The sequence below is a fragment of the Erythrolamprus reginae genome, chromosome 2, assembly GCF_031021105.1.
Source record: "Erythrolamprus reginae isolate rEryReg1 chromosome 2, rEryReg1.hap1, whole genome shotgun sequence".
Taxonomy (NCBI): domain Eukaryota; kingdom Metazoa; phylum Chordata; class Lepidosauria; order Squamata; family Dipsadidae; genus Erythrolamprus; species Erythrolamprus reginae.
Window position 1 is genome coordinate 186,110,282 of NC_091951.1, and position 26,998 is coordinate 186,137,279.

The following is a 26,998-nucleotide window of genomic DNA, read 5'->3' on the forward strand; positions in this document are numbered from 1 at the left end:
ATTACTTTAGGTCTATTGTTTGATGTCAAGCATCACAAGTATTCTCTATCACAACCAACCCATTTATCCAAAAATAAACGTGTGTATATGACAAAAAAGAACAAGCATGTATATTTCAACCAGTCCAAAAAAGTGCAAGGAAAAACAGAAACATTAACTGAATCAATAGCCACTTGTTTAAACTGTAAAGGTGTCTCATTTAAATTTTTTGTTTCTTCTTCTATTTCTTTTTCTTTCATATTGTGTTTTTATATCCTAATATTTTTATTAATATTGCTTCTTCATTGCTTATTTGACCCCTATGACAATCATGAAGTGTTGTATCACATGATTCTTGACAAATGTATATTTTATTTTATGTACACCGAGAGCATATGCACCAAGACAAATTCCTTGTGTGTCCAATCACACTTGGCCAATAAAAATTCTATTCTATTCTATTCTATTTTATGGAGTAAGCCTGAAGACAAGGATTTTCTTACCTCGGTTCTTTGTAAGGCAAGGTGGGAGTTTGGGAGGGTAAAACTACAGAGCATAAGCAAACTACAGAGCCATGATGCAAATAAGTCAGCCCAATATATGAGTTGCAAATTTTACTCAAACTTCAAACTGGTTACATAAAAGTACACAAAGTAAAATGCCAAGATGACCACTCAATTTTCCAAAATTAAGTTGTATGTCAATAGGCACTTTCTTACTGTGTCACATGCTAAGGGATATGCTTCTGTAAGGGAAAAAAAATAAGTCAACATCCTGAAAACCGTACAGTTCCCAACAAACCCAATAAAGCAGTGGTTGCAATAAGTCATTAAAAAGAACCCTTAGTTCTTTGCTTCCAAGAACACTGTATGTAGACACAACTCATCTTGCCGAAGTAGCAAAATCTCCCTAGCCAAAAAAAAAAGTGAAAGGAAGGAAATCTGTGCTTTGAAACTGTTCCAAAAGCACATCACTCCTTGATAATGTGTTTCAGAGGAAACACATTGCTCCCATGCTCACTGAACTTTCTGGTGCATGCTGGATAATATACTGACCCAAAGTAGCTAAACTGAGAGGAATCAAGCATGAATTCTCACTTTCCATTACTAGTCAAGGAAGTTGTTAAATTAGTTATGCCTGGTTTTATGCCTTTTTTTTTGCCACAGCTGTTAACGAATCATGGCAGTTGGTAAATGAATCATGCAGTCATTAAGGTAATTCAGCTTTCCCTTTGACTTTGCTTGTTTGAGGCCGGTTGGGAAAGTCACAAATGGTGATCACATGATCCCGGGATGCTGCAACTATTATAAATACAAGCCAATTGCCAAACACCAGAATTTTAATCGCATGGCCATGGGAATTCTATGAGAGTCTGCGGAGAGGGGCGGCATACAAATCTAAATAATAAAATAAAAATAAATAAAGTGTGAGGACTGGTTGTAGGCCACCTTTTTCAGTGCTATTATAATTTAAAACAGTTGGTAAATCGATAGTTGAGAGTCTGCATTAATGCCAACATGCAAAAAACAAAATGGAAAATACACAGCAGATTATAAATACACAGGGGAAAAACCATGAGCACTACCCTAGGAGAATACCAGAGTCGGAAGAGATCTTAGATGTCTTCTAGTCCAACCTGCTACTGAAGCAGGAGACCTCTACTTGTGACAGTGAACCTGTGACATGTGAGCCATATCGGAAGGCACATGAGATGTTGCCCTATGTCAGCTCCAGAGCCTCTGCGCCTGCTGGCCATCTGATTTTTGGTCTTGTGGGAGGCTGTTTTTGCCCTCTGGAGGCTTCAATAGGCTTCCCTGAAGCTCCTGGAGGGAAAAAAATGCCCCAACGGAAGTTTGGAAAGTTTTTCACCCTCCCCAGGCTTCAGGGGAGGGGTGGGCAGAGTAGGAGGCTTGTGCATGCATGGGGGAAGGGAGGGAATTGCATTATGGGTCTGGGCACGCATGCATGCACTATCGCATACACACACGCCCTTTTGGCACCCGAGAGGAAAAATGTTCGCCATCACTACCCTATATCATTCAAGACAAATGACTTTCCAATCTCTTCTTAAAAACCTCCAGTGCTGGAATACTCAAAATGTCTGGAGTCAAACTGTTCCATTGTTTAACTGTTCTCACCTGGCCCGGGAGGAAGTGAACCGGCAGCGAAATATGGTATAAGTTGCTACAATATAATATAGTGATCTGTTCGGCACAGAAACCTAATAAACAATGGTTTACAAATTAACAGTGGCTATTTACCAAACCAAAACCAAATGCGGTAATTCTTATTATGGTTTATTATGTAAAGCCAATCTGAATATCAGCCCAAATCATGGCTTGCACTAATAAAACCTAACAAATCTTCACCAAAAATGGGAGTAAGGGTTTTTTTTACATTTTTTAAAATTTCACATGTTTATATCACAAATATTTGATTTCATTTTCTCAATAATAATACAATGCTCTTATACTTATTTTTACATTATTTATTCTAATAGATCTCAGGATGGTTTTCCAGCAGTCTCAATTCATTATTTATTTAACATCACTTTTCTATTTCTTTCACATTTTTCACTTATTAATATACAGTGATCCCTCGAGTTTCGCGATCTCGATCTTCGCGAAAACGCTATATCGCGATTTTTCAGCAATTGTTACCATCTCGATCTTCGCGAACACTATATCGCGATTTTCCCCACCCGATCAGGTCACTCTCTTCCTTCCTTTCTCATCTTTCTTTCTCTTTCTCTATGTTGCTTCTTCCTCTCTCACACTCTCTTCCTCCCTCTCTCATCTCTTTCTTTCCTTCTCTCTCTTTCTCTCCCCCTCTTGCTCTCGAGCGGCCGCCTAGCAGCTGATCTGCTCGGCAGCGCAGCAGCAGCAAGGAGCCGAAGATCTTCGGCTCCTCGCTGGTGCTGCGCTGCCGAGCAGATCAGCTGCTAGGCGGCCGAAGGAACGTTCCCTGGGTCTTCCCCGCCGCCTCGGATCCTCGCTGATGCCCGCCCGCCGTTTGCCGCTCGCCCCGTTCGGCGGCCGCACGTCCCGTTCGCCCGCCGCTCGCCTCATTCGCCCGCCGCTCCCCTCGTTCGCCCGCCGCTCCCCTCGTTCGCCCCCCACTCCCCTCGTTCGCCCCGCCGCTCGCCTCGTTCGCCCCGCCGCTATCGAACTTGCTATCGAGCCTGCTAATGAAATCCAACCCGCAGCAGCCCTTTCCCTCTCCAGGCTGCGGGAGGGGTCCGGAGAACAATGCCTGGCGCCGCGCTCCCGGCTGGGCTTTTTTCCCCCATTTCCCCTCGGGTGGAATTTCAGACCCTCCGCCGGTTGGATTTCATTAGCAGGCTCGATAGCAAGTTCTTCCTCCCTTTAGAAAGCCCCGCAGCCTCCTCCGACCGGCGAGGCCGCCAGCGAGGACCTGCAAAGCCGCCGCCGCCGCAGCGAGGCCAAGCCGCCCGCTCCCACGGCACGGGCTCCCAACACAGCGCCGCTCAGCCCGCCCTCGGCGATGCCTCCGCGGATCTGCAAGCCCAGCCGAGCGACGCCTCTGGTCTGGGCGAAGGCAGTGGGCAGGCCCCGCCGCAGCAGTCCCCGCGGGCACCGCGCGCCAAGGGCCGGCCAGGCCGCCGGCCAACAAAGGGGCTCCCTCGCCTCCCTCGGGCAGGTTTACAAAGGCAGCGCGGCAACTTGGAGCACGGCACGCCCCGCAGCCCTCGCCTCGCCCGCCCCCGCCTGGCCGGCGCTCCGGCTACCCCCGGCTGAGGAAGAACCGAGTAGCCCCCGCCCTCCCCCGCCCGGCTCCCTTCAGCCCCCCGGGGCCAAGCGGGCGGGGGGCGGGCGGGACTTCGCCTGTCTCCGCCGCCCGCATCGCCCCTCCGGCGGGCCGGCCTCCCCCGCCCGCCTCTGCTGCAGCCGCCGCCGCCTCCCCGACTGGCACAAAAGGGCCCCGCCCGCCCCGCCCCGAAGCTTACCTTGCGAGTTTTTGGCTGCGGGGGGAGAAGTAGGACTTTCCTAACTCCCTCCCCCCGGTCGCCGTTTGCTGCTCGCCCGTTCACCTGCCCGCCATCAGGACCGCCGCGCACTAACTTGATGACGGCCAAGCCGTCCCAGATCGTGGGGAGGGGAGCTCTTCTCCAGCCAGGGGACGGCGAGGCCCTCCCAATGCCCCGCGCTTGGAGCCGGAGTGAGGCCACTTCCGCCTCCGGATGAAGGAATCTCCTCAAACTCAAAGCCTGTATCCTGCCGCCCGGTTTACCCAGGACACGAGCGGCGAAGTGACTTGGAGGAATGGAAAGTCCAAACCGCCCGGTTTCAGTGGGGTTTCCCCGTTGCCCAGGGATTCCTTCGCCCGAACGGAGGTGGCTGTGGTGGGTTCAGGAATCCCTGGGCAACGGGGAAACCCCACTGAAACCGGGCGGTTTGGACTTTCCATTCCTCCAAGTCACTTCGCCGCTCGTGTCCTGGGTAAACCGGGCGGCAGGATACAGGCTTTGAGTTTGAGGAGATTCCTTCATCCGGAGGCGGAAGTGGCCTCACTCCGGCTCCAAGCGTGGGGCATTGGGAGGGCCTCGCCGTCCCCTGGCTGGAGAAGAGCTCCCCTCCCCACGATCTGGGACGGCTTGGCCGTCATCAAGTTAGTGCGCGGCGGTCCTGATGGCGGGCAGGTGAACGGGCGAGCAGCAAACGGCGACCGGGGGGAGGGTGTTAGGAAAGTCCTACTTCTCCCCCCGCAGCCAAAAACTCGCAAGGTAAGCTTCGGGGCGGGGCGGGCGGGGCCCTTTTGTGCCAGTCGGGGAGGCGGCGGCGGCTGCAGCAGAGGCGGGCGGGGGAGGCCGGCCCGCCGGAGGGGCGATGCGGGCGGCGGAGACAGGCGAAGTCCCGCCCGCCCCCCGCCCGCTTGGCCCCGGGGGGCTGAAGGGAGCCGGGCGGGGGAGGGCGGGGGCTACTCGGTTCTTCCTCAGCCGGGGGTAGCCGGAGCGCCGGCCAGGCGGGGGCGGGCGAGGCGAGGGCTGCGGGGCGTGCTGGGCTCCAAGTTGCCGCGCTGCCTTTGTAAACCTGCCCGAGGGAGGCGAGGGAGCCCCTTTGTTGGCCGGCGGCCTGGCCGGCCCTTGGCGCGCAGTGCCCGCGGGGACTGCTGCGGCGGGGCCTGCCCACTGCCTTCGCCCAGACCAGAGGCGTCGCTCGGCTGGGCTTGCAGATCCGCGGAGGCATCGCCGAGGGCGGGCTGTGCGGCGCTGTGTTGGGAGCCCGTGCCGTGGGAGCGGGCGGCTTGGCCTCGCTGCGGCGGCGGCGGCTTTGCGGGTCCTCGCTGGCGGCCTCGCCGGGCGGAGGAGGCTGCGGGGCTTTCTAAAGGGAGGAAGAACTTGCTATCGAGCCTGCTAATGAAATCCAACCGGCGGAGGGTCTGAAATTCCACCCGAGGGGAAATGGGGGAAAAAAGCCCAGCCGGGAGCGCGGCGCCAGGCATTGTTCTCCGGACCCCTCCCGCAGCCTGGAGAGGGAAAGGGCCGCTGCGGGTTGGATTTCATTAGCAGGCTCGATAGCAAGTTCGATAGCGGCGGGCGAACGGGGCGAGCGGTGGGCGAACGGGACGAGCGGCAAACGGCGGGCGGGCATCAGCGAGGATCCGAGGCGGCGGGGAAGACCCAGGGAACGTTCCTTCGGCCGCCCAACAGCTGATCTGCTCGGTAGCGCGGCAGCAGCGAGGAGCCGAAGATGAGGTTTCCCCGTTGCCCAGGCAAAGGGGAAACCCCATCTTCGGCTCCTCGCTGCTGCCGCGCTACCGAGCAGATCAGCTGTTGGGCGGCTGAAGGAACCTTCCCTTGGTCTTCCCCACCGCCCACACGCAAACTTCACCATCTGCGCATGTGCGGCCATGAAAAAATGGCCGCACATGCGCAGATGGTGTTTTTACTTCCGCACCGCTATATCGCGAAAAATCGAGTTTCGCGAGGGGTCTTGGAACGGAACCCTCGCGAAACTCGAGGGATCACTGTATTCCATTTCCATATACTATTTCTGTATTTCCCTTCTCCTCCCCTTTTCCATTTCAAGTGTGTCATCTGGGTTTCTCTTTCATTCTTTTTTTTTTTGGAAATATTTTTATTAATTTTTTAAAATGTAAGACAAAACAAGACAAACATGTAAGCTCCTTAACATGTAAAGGAGCTACAATTGCTCCACTAAGTATAGAAGTCTTCTTAACACAGAAAAAAAAGACTAATTCTAGGTTAGATCAATACAGAAAGGTAAACTTGTCAATGAGATATCTCTATGTAAAACGATAATAACATAAAAATCTTGATTTTCCAATACTTTCTAGTTATTATGTAGTTATAATTAAAATAATTAAAATCAATTAGTAAAAGTAAGCTTATCTATCAAATATCAATATATAATATATTCAACCTAGTAAGTTTAACTATTCCACACTTTATTTTAATATCTTTTTTGCATTCCACCAATTGTAGACTTTCTCCCAAGTTTTGTAAAATTCTGTTTCCACTTGGTTATTTAACCGTCTTGTCATCATATCTAATTCTGCACATTCCATAATCTTCCTAAAGACCTCTTCGTCTTTTGGAATTTCCTTTTCTTTCCATTTTTGTGCAAATGTAATCCTTGCTGCTACTAATATATGAATTATTAAATAATATATTTCTTTTTTATATCTAATATCTGTGATACCTAATAAGAAAAATTCTAGGGTCTTCTTAATTTCCTTGTTTGTGATTTCCTTTAACCATTTTTCTACCTTATTCCAATAAATCTTGGTTTTTGGGCATGTCCACCATGCATGAAAATATGTGCTAGAGCCGCCGGCATTTCACCTTCCCTCCCAGGCAAAAAGATGCCGGGGAAAGGGGCACGCCTTCCGCCTGGGAAGTCCGGCCCCATCATCCCAGAATGCCGGCCTTTTTGCCTGGGAGGGAAAGTGAAATGCCGGCGGCTCTAGCAGCTGCTACGAGCGGCATTTCACTTTCCCTCCCAGGCAAAAAGATGCCAGGGAGAGGGGCACGCCTTCCGCCTGGGAAGTCTGGCCCCATCATCCCAGAATGCCGGCCTTTTTGCCTGGGAGGGAAAGTGAAATGCCGGCGGCTCTAGCAGCTGCTACGAGCGGCATTTCACTTTCCCTCCCAGGCAAAAAGATGCCGGAGAGAGGGGCACGCCTTCCGCCTGGGAAGTCCGGCCCCATCATCCCAGAATGCCGGCCTTTTTGCAAGGGAGGGAAAGTGAAATGCCGCTCGTAGCAGCTGCTAGAGCCGCCGGCATTTCACCTTCCCTCCCAGGCAAAAAGAAGCCGCGCTGCTGCTCCAGTCGCCCGGTCCTCTCCTGCCTCCCGCGCCGATGTTCCCCACTGCGTCGGGGGCCGCCAGCCCCGAATCGGACGCACCCTCGCCGCTACCGCTGCCGCCGCGCCCACTGCCCATCCCATTCTTGCTGGAGGTCTAGCCGGAGCCGGAGCCAGGTCCGCTCGGCCGCGCCTCCTCGCCCGCCACCCAGCCGCCCAGGATGCTGACCTGCTACCTCGCGGCGCGCCCACCGCCGGCCCGATCCTGCGCCTCCTGCTTCCCCCCGCAGCCAAAAATACAAAGGCGGTCTGCCGCTCCCACGGAGCAATGGGAAGCTGAAGCCGCCGGCGGTTTCAGCCTCCCTTTGCTCCACGCTGCTCCGCCCTGCCTGTCTTTGTGTTTTTGGCTGGGGAGGGGAGCAGGAGGACCTTCCTGACTCCCTCCCCCCAGCACTTCACCCAGGACAACAGGCAGGGCGAAGCAGCGTGGGGCAAAGGGAGGCTCAAGCCTCCTTTGGTGGTGGCGGCCGGCTTCCCGGTTTCTGAGTTTTGGGCTTGCACGCATTAATTGCTTTTCCATTGATTCCTATGGGAAACAATGTTTCGTCTTACGAACTTTTCACCTTACGAACCTCCTCCCGGCACCAATTAAGTTCGTATCTTGAGGTACCACTGTACTTGGAAACATCTTTGAAATCCTATTAGGTGGCAAATGCCATCTATAAAACATCTTTATTTAATTTTCTTTAAAGGAGACTGATTTAATTATTTTCCGGTTATATGTCCAAACCTTTTCCCATGTATCTAGGTCTATTTCTTTTCCTAAATTTTTACACCAACTGATCATATTATCTTTTAATATCCAACCTATTGTCTTATAGTTTATTAAATATTTATATAACTTCCCGATCAATTTTCCTTGGTTTTGGGTTAGTAATTTCCCAAGTTTATTATTATGCTTCTTAAATATAAATATTCTCGCATCTTTTTGGTATCTGGAATTAATCTGGGCATATTGCCACCAATCTATTTCTACACCTGACTCCTGTAATTCCTGTTTTGTTTTCAGTTTTAATTGGTTATCAAGTAAATCTCTATATTTCCATATTTTACCTTCTGTTAACAAATTAGGGTGAGAAATAGTTTCTATCTGCGAGATCCATTTTGGCATTACTAGAAAGTGGTTTTTTTAATCTCATTCCAAACATCTATTAATGCCTCTCTAGTTATGTTTCTTTTAAAGTATGAATGAGTTTTGGACTTTTCATACCATGCCAACCTAGCATTAAATCATACCCCTCTAAATTTAATAATCTTCTATTTTCCAAAATTAGCCATTCTTTTATCCACGATAGTGCTGCCGCTTGGTAATATAACTTCCAATTTGGGAGGGCTAGCCCTCCTCTCTCTTTCGGATCTTCTAATGAACTTTGTTTTATTCTTGGTTTCTTACCTTGCCATATGAATTTTTTAGTAATCTTAGTTACTTCTTTAAAAATATTCCCTCCTGGATTTATTGGGATTACCTGAAATAAAAACAATACTTTGGGAAGAGTATTCATTTTAATTGTAGAAATTTTTCCTACTAAAGATAACTGTAAAGTATTCCATATTTCCAAGTCTTTTTTAATTTGGCCTAAAAGTTTTATATAGTTATCATTTTTAAAGACATGGCTTTAGCAGAAATCCAGATACCTAGATATTTTACTTTTTTGTTATCTTCATATTTGCTAATTTTTCTAATCGTTTTATCTGTAAATCCATCATGTTTTTTGTGAGTATTTGTGTCTTTTCCTTATTAATTTTCAAACCTGCCACTTTCCCACATTCTTCTATTAGGTCTATTAGTTTTGATATTGATGTCAGGGGATCGTCTACCATGACCAGCGGGAATCAAGGCCCATTCCATGCACAGTACAGTGACATCAATGGCCTGGGTGACCCAGGCTCCCCTAGTGGAGGGGTGCCGAGCATCAATGTGGTCATCCCTATCAGAGTTTATCCACCACTACAAAATAGACAAGTATGCATCGGGCGGACACAGCCTTCGGCCGCAGAGTTCTACAATGAGTTCACAAGGAGTCTCGCTAATGAACCATACAACAAACCCATCCTCAATGATGACTCCAGCTATGGTAGAGAAGGGATGTTAGTCTTACTTGATTTCTCATCAGGTGGAGCCATCATTCAGTCCTACCATAGGGACAGCCTGATGGTATACTCCTCATTCTACAGGTCCAGACCAATGGAGACATGGGTTTTTTTTGCTTCTTTAATCATTAATCCTTTTTTGCTGACCATTATCCACCCCTCCATTTTGGGGGGCAGCTACAGAAAGGGAGAACCTTTTTGCATAGAATTTACATTACCAACTGGTAGCCATGTCAAGTCTGTTTTTCTTCGGTCTCGCCAAAAGTGGGTTCAGGGGGTGGATCCAGCAAAAAAAAGAAAGAAAGAACAGACTCCGTCCTCACTTTGAATGGACAGAGGACATCCCATTCTGAACGATGACTCCACCTGATGAGAAGAGGCATATCAGGTAAGACCAATGCCTCTTCTACACTTGCCTGTGCTTTGGTTCTTTATCTTCCCTACAGGAAGACTATGGTCTATAGCAGTGTTTTTCAACCAGTGTGCCGCGAGACATGGTCAGGTGTGCCGTGAAGAAGGAAGCTCAGGTTCTGTTCTCACAACTTTTTGCTGAGAGAGAGAGAGAGAAAGAGAAAGAGTGAGAGAGAGAAAGAAAGCAAGAAAGAGAGAGAGAAAGAAAGAGTGAGAGAGAGAGAAAGCAAGTGAGAGAGAGAGAAAGAGAGAGAAAGCAAGAGAGAGAGAGAAAAAGATAGAAAGAAAGCAAGAGAGAGAGAGAGAAAAGTAGAGGAAGGGAGAGAGAGAAATGAGCAAAAGGGGAGGAAAAAAGAGAAATGAGAAAACGATTGAGACAGAGAATGAGAGGAAAGAGAGAGAAACAAAAGAGAGAGAGAGAGAAGTGACTCTTGATTTAAAGCATATGATAAAAAGCACCCAAAAAATAAGAGAACCCCCCCCCCCAGCCCTCACCTGTTTTTGGAAATGGTTCAAGAGTATGTACACACACACACACACACAAGAGGGGGAGAAGACAGGGATGGAAAAAGAGGGGAGAGTGTCTTAGAGTGTCGTTTTGTGTCATTTTGGTTGGTGGTGTGCCCCAGGATTTTGGAAATGTAAAAAATGTGCCGCGGTTCAAAAAAGGTTGAAAATCACTGGTCTATAGAGACCTCAAAAACAATTTGAATTCAGCACTTTTCCCTGGAGCGTTCCACAGTTCCATGCTGTACCACTTCTGACCACACCCCTCCTCCTAGAGTAAGATTTTTCTTTTGGTGAAAAGACATATTCTTCCAATGACAATTTAATGGTAAAGCCCAGAGTAGGAAGAAGTCATATGGAGCCCCTTAAACATAGTGACATTATGTTAATTAAAAGATTAAAAACAAATTTCAAAATACCAAAGAATGACAATATTATAAATTATTGTTCTTGTACCATTATTTTTAAGCCAGTATGCTTACCAAAGAACTTCTGCTTTGCAACAAAATAGAATGGTCCAAGTGGTGGGAAAATGGATTGTTTCCAGATATATTATATCATGAGGTGCAACAAACTATTTAATAATGAAGATTTTAATTGCTGTGTCCTGTTTTAATTATTGTATTGCTGCAATGGAATAGTTCAGTTTCAACAAACTGAATTTCTGGATGATTGGAGAAAATTCTACTATAAAAGATATGTAAATACATCACTACTATTTATACTTTAACTGCTCAATATTACTACAAAGTAAAATATAAAAAATTGAGGCCTTTGAACTATGGTGCTGGAGAAGATTCCTACAAGTCCCTTGGACTGCAAGGCAATCAAACCAGTCAGTCCTAGAGGAGGTCAACCCCGACTGCTTTTTAGAAGGCCAGATCCTGAAGAGGAAAATCAAATACTTTGGCCATGTAATGAGAAGGAAGGACTCACTGGAGAAGAGCCTAATGCTAGAAAAGACTGAGGGCAAAAGAAGGGGATGACAGAGAATGAGGTGGCTGGATGAAAAGAGGCTAAATCAGCACCTAAAAGCCAATAACTTATTGGACCCAAACCAGCATGGCTTTACTGAAGGCAAATCATGTCAGACTAATCTCATTGATTTCTTTGACTATGTCACAAAGGTGTTGGATCAAGGTGGTGTCGTGGATATTACCTATCTGGACTTCAGCAAAGCCTTTGATACGGTTCCACATAAAGAGCTGATAGATAAATTAGTGAAGATTGGACTTAATCCCTGGATATTTCAGTGGATTTGCAGCTGGTTGAAGCGTAGACATCAGAGAGTTGTTGTTAATGGCGAGTACTCTGAGCAGAGACTGGTTACAAGCGGTGTGCCACAAGGGTCTGTTCTGGGTCCTATTCTTTTTAATATTTTTGTGAGTGACATAGGGGAAGGTTTGCCTATTTGCCGATGACTCTAAAGTGTGCAATAGGGTTGATATTCTTGGAGATTTTTTTATATGGCAAATGATTTAGCTATACTAGATAAATGGTCAAAGCAATGGAAACTGCAGTTTAATGTTTCCAAATGTAAAATAATGCACTTGGGGAAAAGGAATCCTCAATCTGGGTATTGTATTGGAAGTTCTGTATTAGCAAAAACTTCAGAAGAGAAGGATTTAGGGGTAGTGATTTCTCGCAGTCTCAAAATGGGTGAACAGTGGGGTCAGGCGGTAGGAAAAGCAAGTAGAATGCTTGGCTGCATAGCTAGAGGTATAACAAGCAGGAAGAGGGAGATTGTGATCCCGCTATATAGAGCACTGGTGAGACCACATTTGGAATACTGTATTCAGTTCTGGAGACCTCACCTGCAAAAAGATATTGATAAAATTGAACGGGTCCAAAGACGGGCTACAAGAATGGTGGAAATGTTATCAAGAAATGCTCCCAATCTAAGATACACCTTGAAAAATAAAATTGCCAGTAGCTGAAATTAGTGTCAGGTAAAACCTTCCAAATTTCAGTGTTCTGATGTATAGGATTTCAGCAACTACACAAACATTTCAAAGAGCTCATGGAAGATTGCCAACATTGTATGACATTTCTAGAGGTTTGAAAGAGAAGGGTACCTACCATATAAGATTAGTGAACACAAGCAAACCAAAATAAAAATAAAAAATGACTTGAGTTTGAAAGATTTCCACATGCAGATTTTGGATCTGCTGTCTAAAAGAATTGTAAATATTTCCAATCTCCTCCTATAGCAGTTCTGCAGGAAGGTTTTGCAGCTCATCCTTATAATACTAAGACAATATTGTGTATGAACGCAGAACTTTCTTTGCTAGCTTCCTTCTGTCATCATGGACTATGTAATAAACACTGAATATGACTGTCATTCATTGCAATATCTGTTACAGCTATAATCCAATTCACTTATTGGTGTACAGTACAGTAAATTTAACTCTGCTAAGTACTATTTTCATAAATGTATCAAAAGCCGAGTTACATTTTGTACACTACAATCTTTGAAAAGATTCTTAAATTTTAATGCATTTTAGTACAATACTCCTAAAAACTAGTGATTTATAGATTTGCTAGTTAAAAGGGTCGAATATGGGAAGAAGTGTTTTATGAGATAACGTTGCTTCTTTTTGCAGCTTCTTGGGTTTTCACTTTTTTACACATTTCCTTTTTGTCTTTTCTTAATCTTACTTTATATTATTTCATGTTTATCTTTTGTTTTTGCGGGAATCTTCAATAAAAATCATGGAACAAGAATTCATAACAACTAAATCATGTATTAAAATTATTCTTTGTGAATACTTTCTAATTGTTCCTTTATTTCTTCTCAAAATCCCAGATATTCAATGAGGGCATGAAACTTATCCAAAAGAATAAATAAATTCACAAAATTCCAACAAGAAACCTACTACCCTCTTAAGGTCTTGATTTTGATCTCAAGATGTATATCTTTCCTACACTTGATAAAGAAAATGATAATTTTAAAATACTGCAGAAGGATAGCTGCAAGATATCAATAAAGTCCCAAGGAAAAATTATATGGCATGCTACTGGAAGACAGAAAGGCCTTAATTAAGGAGGCACTGTTGATGGATAGTTTCCATATACAGGAGGTAAAAGACAACTTGCTCTAAAGAGGATTAAAAGGAGCAGTAGGTAATGTCACAGAATACAGTACAGTACTTGAATTCAACATTGTCATTAAAAAGGACCTGTAGTTGTAAATTATGCCTGTTTTCAGTTCTGAGTGGTTTGTCAACTAGAGCACTACAGCTAGGCCTTGATTTACAACAGTTCATTTAGTGACCGTTCAAAGTTACAACAGCACTGAAAAAAAGTGTCATGACCATTTTTCACAAATGACCTTTGCAACTTCCCCGTGGTCACACAATCTAAATTTGGATGCTTGGCAACTGACTCACGTTTATAATGGTTGCAATGTCCCAGGGTCATGTGATCATCTTTTGCAATCTTGACAATCAAAGTCAACGGAGAAACCAGATTCATTTGACAAACTGTGTTATTAATTTAACAACTGCAGTGATTCACTTAACAAAATGGCAAGAAAAGCCACACAATGGGATAAAATTCACTCAATAAACTTCTCACTTAGCAACATAAATTTTGGGCTCAATTGTGGTCGAAAGTCGAGGACTACCTATAGATGAAGATAACCTGACCGCACTGATCCATAGTTTGTTTGGATTATCACACTGATTTCTATCTGCTCTTGAAGATAGTTTGAGGTCACCACCTTGTTACGGAACGCTAGTATTTATTTAGCTTTGTGCTCAGTAAACAAACTTTGCTAAGCTTGTGCAAATCATTTGAGGAGCAAAATGACCCACTGAATCTATTCCTCATGCTCCAGCCATTCAAAGTGCCAGAATGGCTGTTACGAAATCCTTTGAAGATCCTCTGGGCATGCTTCTATAAAGCTTTGCCACCAATCCTGGCAGAAGTACACTCTGGGCATTCACACTCATCGCAAAGGCTGCAGGAAAGCTTCAAAAGAGCCACTTTGATGCTTTAAAAAGAAAGTTGGATTCTTTGCAGTTTTCAAGAACAGATCAAAAGAAGAGCATCAGCTGCAGAAGTTACCGTAAATGACTTGCAGAGGCCCATAATACAGCACAATTTTAAATTTGCTGCCTTATTTTTGTTTTATTATCCTGTGACTCTGCACAGACAGCAATATGTACATCTAGTAAAAAGAATGCCCTTTTTGCTCAAAGTGAATGCACAACTATTCTCATCTGAACTCCATAGGCTGCAATGCACTGAAAGAGTTCAACGTAATAGCCAGAGATGATGGGTCTTGTGGTTTGCCATGCTTGAGTTTAAAAAGTTGCTTAGAATATGCCCACAGTTTTCTAAATGGCATATGAATAGAGACTGTATTCAATATCATTTCCCAAGGGAGACCTTGAAATTTCAGGAAATGTTGGCTTCCTGGGATTTAGCAAAACTGCAGCATTTTCTATTTTCAGACTGTCCCCCAATTTCCTTACAGTTCAAATGAATGTTTCCTCACAATTGTTCGTGTCTAAAAAGGCATTTTGAAAAACAAGATTAGAGTGAGATTTACTGGAAGATTTCTGTAACTAAACCTCTATTTGTTCCCCAAACACTGCATTTTAAGGTAAGCTTTATTATAGTGGCATAAACCCATGAAAATATAAAAGCAAGAATCTGATGCTGTCAGAAAACAGTTTACCCTTTTTATATACAGGCTAATTAAAAGGGGACGGAGAAGACATTTACTACAGTCTTTTAATATCTTTGCTATAAACAACATTCTAGCTGATTATGCTAAACCTCTGAGCTATTTAGTCAGTAGATTATTCCAATACTTATTTTAAATATTTGTGTATGTGTTTTCCATTTCACAGTTAATCTCAAAAACAGCTGCCAATTGGCAGGAGGAAAAAGAGAGAAAGCACCTAAAACAAAAGAAAAACAAATAGGTGGACTATCTCAAGCGCCAAGAGAATATAATTTATAATGAACACACAACATGTTTTATGTTTAATTCCTTTCAGGCAAGCTCTTACTTATTACATGGAAAATAGCTTATTGCTGAACTTAATCCAAAGTATCTTAAACTTTTAAAACTCCCTACTTACCTTCTTGGACTTTACTTCTAACCCTATACCTATGATGTGCAAGTGTACACAAATCCTCTCACAATGCCATGCCACCTACAACTGCATCAAAAACATCAAAAAATGACACTGAAAATTATATACATGTTCATCCTTCCCTAATTCCCAGTAAAGTCTGAGGAGATTGGAAACATGCAAATCGGCTAATTCACCTTCAACCAGTCATTGCTTGTAGCATTTTTGACAGTGCTACTCTTTTAGATTATAGGATGCAAAAGGATTCCCTAGTCACCATCTATTAAGAGATATTTCTTAGCCAGTGTTACTGTCCAACTCAAATGTAATAGGATAGTACAGGTAGTCCTTGAATTACAAGTAGAATTGAGTCCAAAATGTCTGCTGTTCAGTGAGACAGTTGTTAAGTGAATTTTGTTCCATTTTACGACCTTTTTTTACTACAGTGGCTAAATGAATCACTGCAATTGTTTAGCTAGTTAACATGGTTGCTAAGCGAATTGGACTTCCCCACTGACTTTGCTTGTCAGAAGGTTGCAAAAGTGATCACATGACCCCTAGACACTCCAACCGTCAGTTGCCAAGCAACTGAATTTTGATCACATGACCATGAGAATGCAGCAACAGTCGTACGTGTGAAAAACAGTCATAAGTCACTTTTTTCAGTTCATTTAAAACGTTCATTAAAGGAACTCTTATAAATTGAGGACTATCTGAAAATGTCCTTTTTTATTCCTCATCTTTAAAAAGCGTATGAAAATCATAGTATATTACATTGGCACTCACATGTTTTCCAAAAACATAAATAGATCTTGATAACTTATTACATTTTGTAATACAGATAATCCTCAATTTGTGATTGTTCAAAGTTGTGACAGATCTCCCTGGGAGTGGGGGCGCGGGAACGTAAATCTTGATTCAAAGGTCCAACAGTCACACACACAGGCACATCCGTATGATTCTGCGAGCTGCACTTTGCGCACTCAGCAACCAGCACACACATATATTACAGTATATGGCTATTTGCAACATCCCAGTCATGCGACTGCATTTTACAAAAGCAGCACCACTGGTTTGCTTAACAACTGTGGCATTCCTTTAATGACCACAGTAAAAAAGTAAAATCAGATGTGAATGACATTTTACAGCTGTCACAATTTATGATCATAATGGGCAGGGTCTATTAGAATAGTAACTCAGGGACTACCTGTAAATTCTTATTACTTACTGTGTAACTAAAAAGATTTTGGAAAAAAGCTAAATAATATACTGCTCAAAAAAATAAAGGGAACACTCAAAAAACACATCCTAGATCTGAATGAATGAAATATTCTCTTGGAATACTTTGCTCCGTACAAAGTTGAATGTGCACAACAGCATGTGAAATTGATTGTCAATCAGTGTTGCTTCCTAAGTGGACAGTTTGATTGTACAGAAGCTTGATTTACTTAAGAGTTATATTGTGCTGTTTAAGTGGTCCCTTTATTATTTGAGCAGTGTTTTATACCAGAAACTCTTAAGATGACCCTACAAATAACAAAACATGCTCTAAAGCAGATAAGAAAGTCCTTGATCCTTCTCTATGTACAAATAAAGCTAAATACAAAGCTTCCTAGAACCATCACAAACATTCACTAAGTAAACCTAATACTTTGTTTTAACTTATTGTATCTTCTTTTAAATAGTAGAGAATAATGTATACTTCCAGAAAGCCACATCAATTTTAAGAGCATCTGACAAGTATAATCTGAAATGTAACAGTGTCCTGTTTTAGTATTAAGATAAGGCAGCTGAATGAAAACCCTGACTTAGTCACGTTTGGAATGTAGTTCTATTTAAATAATTGGGAGGAGTTAATGTGACTACATTTAAGAAAATTTTCTGACATTAATAAACTGCCAGAATGTACATTTCTCCAATTCTTTGTTATTTCTATTTCATTTTGATTTATAACTTTATTTACTTTTGGATCCCTCCCAAAAAGTAGAACAGGGAAGAAATTCTACCAACACATAAATACGGGGAATAACATTTGTATTATTGAAACAGAAGCGCTACTGAAAGTTAGATGGTTGTACCAAAAACTCATGTTGGTTATTGGTTCAACAGTGAAAGCCTTAGTTATGGGGCCCCATAATCCATGATAACTACATAAAAGGCATTAGGCTGAGATTTACAATATATGAAAAAAATAAAGCTCCTCCATTCCCAAACCTGTTCATAACAACTACTATGACCAGAACCACAAATTAGGTCACAGTGCAATCATAGATTTCCTAATGAATCTATATTATTTACAAAGGATTTGGCAATAGTGTAAGTCTTTTAATCCCTACACTATAACTGAACATGCTTGCAAAATCTTAAATTACACTTATAATTAACTATCAGCATAGTGCAGTTACACTATTTGTTGCAGAGTAATAAACAAAATGCAGTTATGATCTTAGCAATTATACAAACAGTATGCTTGGAATAAGTAACAACATTCCTTTGTCAATATTTTGGGATGCCCCGTTCAAGGATCCAAAAATACAATACTTGTAAAATGATGAGAAACTTTTCCTTTACCTGGTCATCTTGTAAATACTTGCTCAATAAAAAATGTATTTCCACAGAAGCATAATATGCTTAAGGCAGCTGACATGCAAAATGTGAGTGGGAATGTAGAGTAATGTAGAGTCAGAGCCTGCTGAATAAGAAGGAAGGAGTCACAAAGATACATTTTCATGTGTACAAAATTAATATGGATATACGAAATCAGTTCTGTGTAATAGATTTCATATTACAAACATATGGGAAAAGTTACTTCATTTTGTCCTGATGCAGAGAAATCTTGTTTAATTTACCAGACCAGCCTATAAGGGGTCTGAAACCAAAACTGGTGACTTGCTTGTAATATTGGAACTAGAGATTTTTGCAGCTCATATATTTGAACTTTATTCTAAACCAATTCTAGCCAAATTTAGTTTTTAAGCCCGAAAAAGCTGCTTGTTCACTCATCTATTTTCAATCAGAAAAAAAAAATACTGTTACTCCATTACCAGGTTACTTTTTCTTCACATGGAAGGTAGGAATCACCCTCCTTTTCTGCTAGTACAATAGCTAAGTTGGCCAGCAAAGAAAGGACAAAGGTCTTAGTTCCTCTTTAGTAGCTTGCTCACTTGTCTGGAGGAAGTGTTTTCCTGCAAACAATTCCTAATTCCCATTGGCAGCCAGGCAGTTAAATAAATGGTAATTCCACATGACAAGCCCAGACTTTATGACATTCAAAAAAAAATAATGGTAAAAAAAAGACTGTTGTTGACATCACTTACAATAGTTAAAGACAAGTAGGCTAGCCGCTAGTAGAAAAATCTTGCATATTCAGTGAACAAATGTATTTGGGTGATAACTTTATATGTATTGAAAATAAATCTGATATCATAATGGAAGCCTACATTTTATTCCTACCCAATAAATATATATTTTCTACTTACTAGGCTATGGATAACTATGTGGACTATAAGTGGCCAACGCTACTTTTCTTCTTTTATTCATCCAGGTGAGCATTACATAACTTGGTGTAGGAGCATTGCATAATATAAGAAATATTTGATAGGTGGAACAAATATTGATATCAAGATACAGTTACAAAAAATTAAATCCTACAGTTTCTGATTTTCCCTCCAGTGGATGTGAGACAGCTTTTCCTATCTTAACACTTTCTGGATAAGATAGCCAGTAAGGTCTAGTGGTTAAGGCACCAGGATAGAAACTGTGAGACTGAGTTTAAGTCCCACCTTAGCCATGAAAGCTAACTGTGTGAGCTTGAGCCACTCCCTCTGTCCAACTCACTTCACACGGTTGTTGTTATGAGGAAAATAGGAGAAGGAAGATATATTGGATATGTTCATCGCCTTGAGATAATTGTAAAAATAATAAAGGCAGGATATACATAAATAAAATAAAAATGTTCTTTTAAAAATTTGTCAGCAAATACACCTATTAAGAGTTCTGAAAACTGGAACGCTAGCTACTAAGAAGGTACTTAGGTTAAGGAAGATAATTATATCACACTAAAAATTAACTTTGAAAGAAGACAAAGGAAACTACTTCCGTAATGCAAGAAAGCAACATAGATATGTCCATATAGCCACAGCTATGGTAAACCTTTAATTTACTGAACTTCATTTTAGCAGAGTAATGGGACAATTTTTCCATTATTCCCATTATTTTGTTATATTAAGGGTTTAAAACTGTAGTGAGATACAAAACTTTACAAAACTACACTTTCAAGTCTTTACATACAACCAGCGCTACTTGATACACAAATAAAACGTACTTAACACTCGCTAGGAAAGCAATATATTAATTTCTGCACAAAGAGTTTGATATATTTATCAGCCTCATTATATCCAATGCTCGTTATATCCAACAGTTCTGTCATATAAAAGTGCTATTTCATGAAGTTTCTATTCTATTCTATGGCTAAGTACAGAGGAAACATCTTGAATCAAATCATCTTTTTTTTTCTTCCACAATTTTCATGAATTTTGAGTAATTTCACTTTGATTTAGCAAGTTTCAATGCTGCAATGTGAGAGAACTCTGACACGACATCAACATACTAACTCAACCTATGCCAATATCAGGGCCAACTGTCAAGGAAAAAATTAAGACCTATAGCCAATAGGGCATCACAGATGTCCGGGTTCCAAGTAATAACCCTGTGGCCTAGAGTTTTCTCAAAGAAAAAGTTTATTTGGGATATCACATATCATTGTCATAGCTGGCAAAAGCCCGACTCTGCAGGACCCAGAGTTTCCCCACCCAAATCAAAGCCCAAAGTTCTTGCCCTCCAGATCACATGTCCATCACATGGGCCAATCAGGTCGTAGTCCCAACTCTGGCTGGCTTCGGTCCACAACCTTCCAACACTTGGTAGAATGCCCTTGGCTCCCACGAGAAAGAATGCAATTTTGGCTACACATCCTCCAGCTATCTTTACCTCCCCCACTTATGTTCCCACAGCTCTCCCTCCCGGCCCTCGCTGTTGTAATCTTGAAGATGCTCTCAAAATGGTTTCAGGGCTGACAACAGAATTCTTAGCTTTTAGTCCTCTGTAGTCAAGGACACGGCCCTGCATCTGGATCCCCTTGCATCCCCTTTCCAATTCTAGGATTGAGAAATCCCAATATCTGAAAAATTCTGCAAGGAATAAAATATTAGGAAAGAAGAATTATCCATACTAATCCTTCCTGCTGTTTTTTTATCACCTCTTCATTCACCTGCCATAGTTTCCCTTTCTCCCATAGTTCGCAAATATAAGATAAAGCTTAATAATATTCTGACAAAGCCCATCTCTGTTATTTGAAGCATTTGTTTTCATTACAAGGACATAACAAGTGATCAAGCATCTGATGAAACATTCTACTATACGATTTAAGATTTTTGTGCCAACATAGCAATAGCACTTAGATTTATATACCGCTTTACAGGCCGCTCTAAGCAGTTTAGAGTGTCAGCATATTGGCCCCCTCATTTTACCCACCTTGGAAGGATGGAAGGATGAGTAAAATTACAAATTGCTTCATATAACTTCAGTCAGCAAAGGAACATGTCACGATGTTGTTGTGGTTAGCACTGGCCCAGCTCCTGCCCCAAGGACTGTGGATGTGGGGGAGACATCCACATGCTGCATGCCTGTCCCCCCCCCCTCGTGGAATCTGATGATGAAGGCTCCTCTGACCAAGAAGACATGAGTGACAGGGAGGAGGAGAGTGTGGCAGACAACTCAGAAGGAGATCAATTATCTAGCTCCTCCTTGGATTCAGAACAAGAGTTAATGATACAGCCACGCATGCGGAGAGCGATGCATAGGCAACAACAACTGAGAGATTATTATCAAAGAAAATGAGGCCACCTGTGGTTGGGTGGGGCTGTGGTAATTAGTGAGGCTGCTATAAATAGCAGCCTGTGGGTTTGGCCATTGTGGAGGATTATCTGATCCTTGTGTTTCGTGACTGCTTTATTGACTTTGACCTTTTGTGTGCTGATTTTCCCCCGCTTTGAAACTAAACCAGAGCAAAGTGTGTTTCACTTTGTGAAAGAAGAAGGACTGTGAATTGCCTCACAGCTGCAAACTATGTATCACAGAACTGATAAGGGACTTGTACAAATTACCAGTTTGTTTGGAGACGAGTGCTCTTTGCTATACCAAAAGAGGGCTTAGTTTAAGTGAATTTTCATTATAAAGAACATTGTTTTGAATTTTCAAACGTGTGTGTGTCTGAAATTTGTACCTGTGAATTTTTGGGAGGAGTCTACCAGAGAGCCCGACAGAACAGATGTTAAGATAAATATTACACTTCTCAATTTTGACCATTTTTATTCTTTATTAACAATTTGCCTTTCTGTGTGGAGGTTCAGTTTAACAACATATGAAGTTACAAGGCAAAAAGTAATGCTAATTCAATGGCTGTAAGTCATTATGTAAATCCATAATTTTTCAAACGTTATATTACTGAAAGTTGACCATGCTGCTATAGGGAAACCACTATTCTGCATTTTCCTAATAGCTATTCAGACTAGATTAGAAAATCTTCCTACATTGCTATTATCACTACGATTCTGTGTGAAGCATCTGGAGCTCTTAAAATAAACCACATAAATATCATGTATTATTCTAAACAAAACAAGCTGCAATTACTGCCACCTGAAATGAAAGTACGGTACTTTCAAGAAAGATAATGGGGCAATGTGCATATTTTGTATTTTTTTTTTTTACAAAGTATCTTTTGTATCATTGCAGGTACTGAAAGGTGTTGCTAAATCAATTATGCATATTAAAAATGGATTTTCAAAGATTATTCAGGTAGGCCTTGACTTACATTCATTTAGCTACTGTTCATACTTACAACAGCCCTGAAAAAAGTGACTTGCATTTACGAACCCAACAGCATCTCTGTGATCGAAATGGGGGGAGATTTTGCTTGACAATTGGCATGTATTTACAATGTTTGCACTATCCTAGGGTCATATAATCTTCGTTTGCAGCCTTCCCAGCTGGCTTCTGGCAAGCAAAGTCCATAGTGGCAGCCAGATTCACCTCATAATTCACATAACAACTGAAGTGATTTGGTAATAAAATCAGGCACAACTCACTTAACAACCACCTAGTTTAACAATGGAAATTCTACTACCATTTGTGGTCATAAGTCAAGGCCTATCTGCATAGCATTTTTTTAGCTAAACAAACCAATCAAGTGAAGCCCCCTGCTGTGACTCCCTGACCCATCACTGGCTGACCTCGCCCCCCTCCTTCACCTGGCCTGAGAAAGTAAGGGCAATGGCGGGAATGGAGAAGCGTCCGGGGCTGATTCTCCGGTGTTGGTTGAGGAAAAGCCACCCCTGGATGAAGGCTTCCTTTTGGGTGACCCTCCTCCCCCTCTTGCAACTCCTTGGCTGGCTGTGGCAGGGCCAGAAGGGTGTACATGTGTGGGGAGACCCTCCTCAAGCGAGTGCCAAAGTGCAGCAAAGTTGCGTGTGGAGGGCGGGCGGCTTCTTGGTTAAGGAGGGTCTTTGGACATAGCTTCTTTCCTGCCCTAAGCCTTTGGCCATCACCTTGTGATGTCCCCCCCCCCCCAGCTCTTCAGCAAAGCAGGGAGGGCATAAGTTCCAGCCCGAAGTGGCAGTAAGCAAAAGGCTGCTTCGCTCCTGCCCTAATGCTCCAGTCATCGCCTTGCCATGCGCTCCCCCCGCATGAGAGGAGGAGAAGGGGTGGGGAAGGAAGGTTGCCAGAGCCTTAGTACAGCAGAGAAGCGACCTTGTACCTGCCTTTACACCACATTTATGCGTAAGGCAGCCTTTGCTTCCTGCCACTTCAGGCTGGAACTTACGGCCTCACTGCTGGGGGGAGATTTTGGACACAGCAAGGTGATGGCTGGATCCTTAGGGCAGGAGAGAATGTCCAAAGACCCTCCTTAAACGAGAAACCACCCACCCTCCATGCATGCCTTTGCTGTGCTTTGGCGTTCACTTGAGTCTCTCGTGTGCACCACAGCCAGCCAGGGAGTCACGAGAGGGGGAGGAGGGTCACCCAAAGGGAAACTTCTGCCGGAGGTGCCCCAGCAGAGAGAGAGAGAGAGAGAAGGAGAGAGAGTGAGAGAGATGGGAAAAAGAGATGAGGGAGGGAGAGATGATGGTGAGGAAGGGAGAGAGAGAGATGGGAAGAGGGACAGAGTGTTGAGGGAGGAAGGGAGATAGAAGGAGGAGAGATAACAAAGTAAGAGCCGCGGCATGGTGGAAGGGCGGCAAGGCAGGGTGGGGTTGGCGGTGGGGTGGGGGCTGGCGGCAAGGCGGGGGCTGGCGGCACGGCAGTCGTATAGGAGCCAGTGGCGCGGCGGGTGGATAACATGCGTAAAAGCAAAAAATAAACAGAAATCACACGCACCTCTTCACACAAGATTTGGCTTCTGTGCATGCACAAAAGCTGAATCATGTGCCAGGCATAGGCACACACGCAGGTGTGCGCTCCCAATGCATTCCGGTAGGGCTGGGAATAGTAGACCGCCCCTGCCTGTTTCCCATAGAAAAGAAAACAAAGCCACAAAACCTGGGTAAGCGTGGCTGTAGGGGTGGGTCATGTGACTTGACGGGAGTGACATCGAATTGGCAATGCCCACCCAGGTTTTATGGCTCTGGGTGTTTTGTTTTCTCAGGGAAACTGGTCCAAATGGCTCTTTGAGTTTTCAAGGTTGCCAACCCCTGCTTTAAGGTAATGTTGAGAGTGTGAAAGAAAAGATGCTATGCAATGAAATGTTTTTGACACAGCCATTCAGGAAGAATAATCTACTCCCAACATTCCTTAAAAGAAAATAATGTCTACATTCAACTCAAGGGACTGACAAAGATGGAATTAATGTTCCCAAATGGACATAATAATTCTAGCTGGTGTCACTGGATTTCTGCCAAAGGCCACAGAAGTTTGTGGTTCCAATGATGTCATTCTCAGTTAACTAGCTGACATTGCAAAGCGGCAACCATCAACAATCTATGCTGTCACAACTACGTTTATCCATTCCACTAGATTGCCTTACTGGCACATATCATTACACAGGCATAACTTCCTCCTCTCCATTCAAAGTTGGCACATGAATATTATTTTTCCACTTTCTTGCTAGCCCTAATCGTTCCTATAAGAAAAAACAAGGAGCAACAACTCAAAGACACCTGTCACGTTGGATGGAGCTACTCAGCTGCACTACAATCCAAAGAGATGATTTTAGTTACAATAGGTTTCTGCAAAAACAACAATTCTTGACTGCCAGTTCAGGTGAGCAAACATTTGCTATCTCCTAATCAATTATCCTATGCCCTTAAACAGTTGAGAACCATCACTCTGCTAGTAATACAGAATGTGAGGTCTTTCTCTTATGGGGAAATCTCATTTGATGGTACTGAAGAAGGGTTATTGATACAGATGGCTTTTAGGAAGTGACCTAGTACTAGCAGAGTAGCACCACTTTTAGGGTGGGGGGTACCTTCAACAGTAGTATAAGCAACACTCCTCCCTGTTGAAAACAATCCTTCCAGGAGAAGCCATCTCTGTACACTTTCCCCATTCCTAACCCATTTTGTATGGCCTTGTGGCTACACCATTCTCTCTCAAAAGGGTTGGACATTCAAATGGAAATGGATATTTTGTAGACAATCAGGTAAATAATCACAGCAGCAATCACTATTCACTTATGGATAGTCCAGCAACTTCTCCTCTAGAATAGTCCAGCAACTTCTCCATCAGCTGCACTGCTCAGAAAAGTATGCAGAATCTGGGAGACTTGCTATTCCTATTTCATAGGTGTGTCCAAAGGAACTTGCAACCACAATTTTCTGCATCACCTTCTTGAGCCATCAAATATGGAAGTTTTTCCAGACTGATCTAGGTGGGCTTTCCAACAGCTATTCACTGATTCTGCAGCATCTTTTAAGCCTTGAACAAGTCACCCCTGTTTACTTGTTTTAATATACTGTACAACAATCTCCTAATACGTTTGGAGAAACAGAGAGGGAGCCTTTATCTGTTGGGATGTATATCTTCCATTAAGTCTTTGCAAGAGCTGTAATGGTCTCTGATCAGTAACACCACCCAGCTCTCCTTCCTTCAGGATGCTGTTTTTGCCTCTCATAAATCTCAGCGCCTGGACTATCTGTCTTTTTCATTCTCAGCCATTTCACCCATAGTGTGTGTGTGTGTGTGTATGCATGTGCATATGTATGTATATATATATATGTGTGTGTGTGTGTGTGTGTTATATTTGTGTGTGTGATATATTTTACTGATAATGAAAATAAGAGAGAATAAGGAAGACTAGTATAGATCTGTTTCAAGCTACTTAGCTCTCATCACCTAGCCATACCCTTTATCAGGATTTGAACCTGGGCAGTCTGCCTATAAGGCAGAAAGATGTCTATGTGACATACATACATAAACACACATATATACATACACACACACACACACTACATATACATACATAATACATACATACATTTGAGGGAGAATACTGCTTCCTTTTGGCCACTGGGCCCCTCCAGGGGACATTCAAGGCAGTTATATAACTATTTTTTTTTTTATATAGCTAAACTATTTTCCATATGTATAACGTATTATTTTGTAACTATATTCAATGTGTGTAACATATATGTGTGGGTGTATGCGTATGTATGCCACACAAACTCACATATACACAAACACACACTCTATCCATACACGTGTCCGAGAAGCACACCCGTGGGTCACCCAGCCAGGCTGCTCCTAACTCTTCCCTTCTCGCGCGCCCATCCTCACTCCGACTCCTGGGTGAGCGCGCCCCTCCTCTGGCCACCGCCCGGGCCCCCTTCTCAGAGCTTCCTCACAGCCCCCAAAGTCCCGCCCACATCAAGGGAAGGGGGCGGGCTCCGGCTCCAGCTTCACGCTCTGATTAGCCGAGTCGCCCAGCACTCCTCCCGACCGCTGCGCTCATTGACGCGGCAGAGCTGCCAATCACCGCCAGGCGGAACCCCATCTCGCAAGTCTTGGAGGAGTTCGGGGTGGGTTTTTTTTTTTCCTTGAAGGGAGGAGGCGGCGGTGGTTAGAGAACGGGGAGAAGCTGAGAAGCGACGGAAGACACTCACCTCGAGAGGGGAGAAAGGAGGGAAAGTGGCCGAGCTCCCTCTCCCCCTTTTAAGTCCCCGTGACCCTCCGCCTGGCGCCGACACTAACGGGACTCTTCCCCACTCTCCAGCGACAGCCCCCAAAGTCTCGCTGTGGTGGATTGCGGTGCCCCCACCCCCCCACCGCCGCTTGCTGAGCACCCGAGATCCTCGCGAGATTTGATAAGGAGGAGGGACCACCGGATCGCAAAAACCAATGAAGGAGGGGGGTGGGCGGGATTAGGAAAAACAGAAGGTGGTGCTGAGGAGGTGGGGGGAGAATACCAGCGGAGGCAGCTGAAGGGAAACAAGTTGCTGGATTTGGGTGCTGCTACCCGCCGCTCAACTCCCGGGGTGGGTGGGGAGAGAGGATGGGCGCGCGTGCGCATGGGCGCACGGCAC

General features: G+C 43.6%; 1 protein-coding gene across 2 annotated transcripts in view; it reads right to left on the minus strand.

Annotated features, from left to right (window-relative positions):
* Window positions 1-26,760, minus strand: part of ATF7 (activating transcription factor 7) — a 153,386-nt gene extending 126,626 nt beyond the window's left edge. The window contains exon 1 of one of the 2 annotated variants that reach the window (XM_070740808.1): window positions 26,579-26,760. The gene's annotated coding sequence lies outside the window, so the exon portion shown is untranslated. Of the gene's footprint in view, window positions 1-26,193; window positions 26,341-26,578 lie in introns of those variants that run through there. The other variant, XM_070740810.1, reaches the window with a different exon arrangement.
* Window positions 26,761-26,998: the final 238 nt, after the last annotated feature.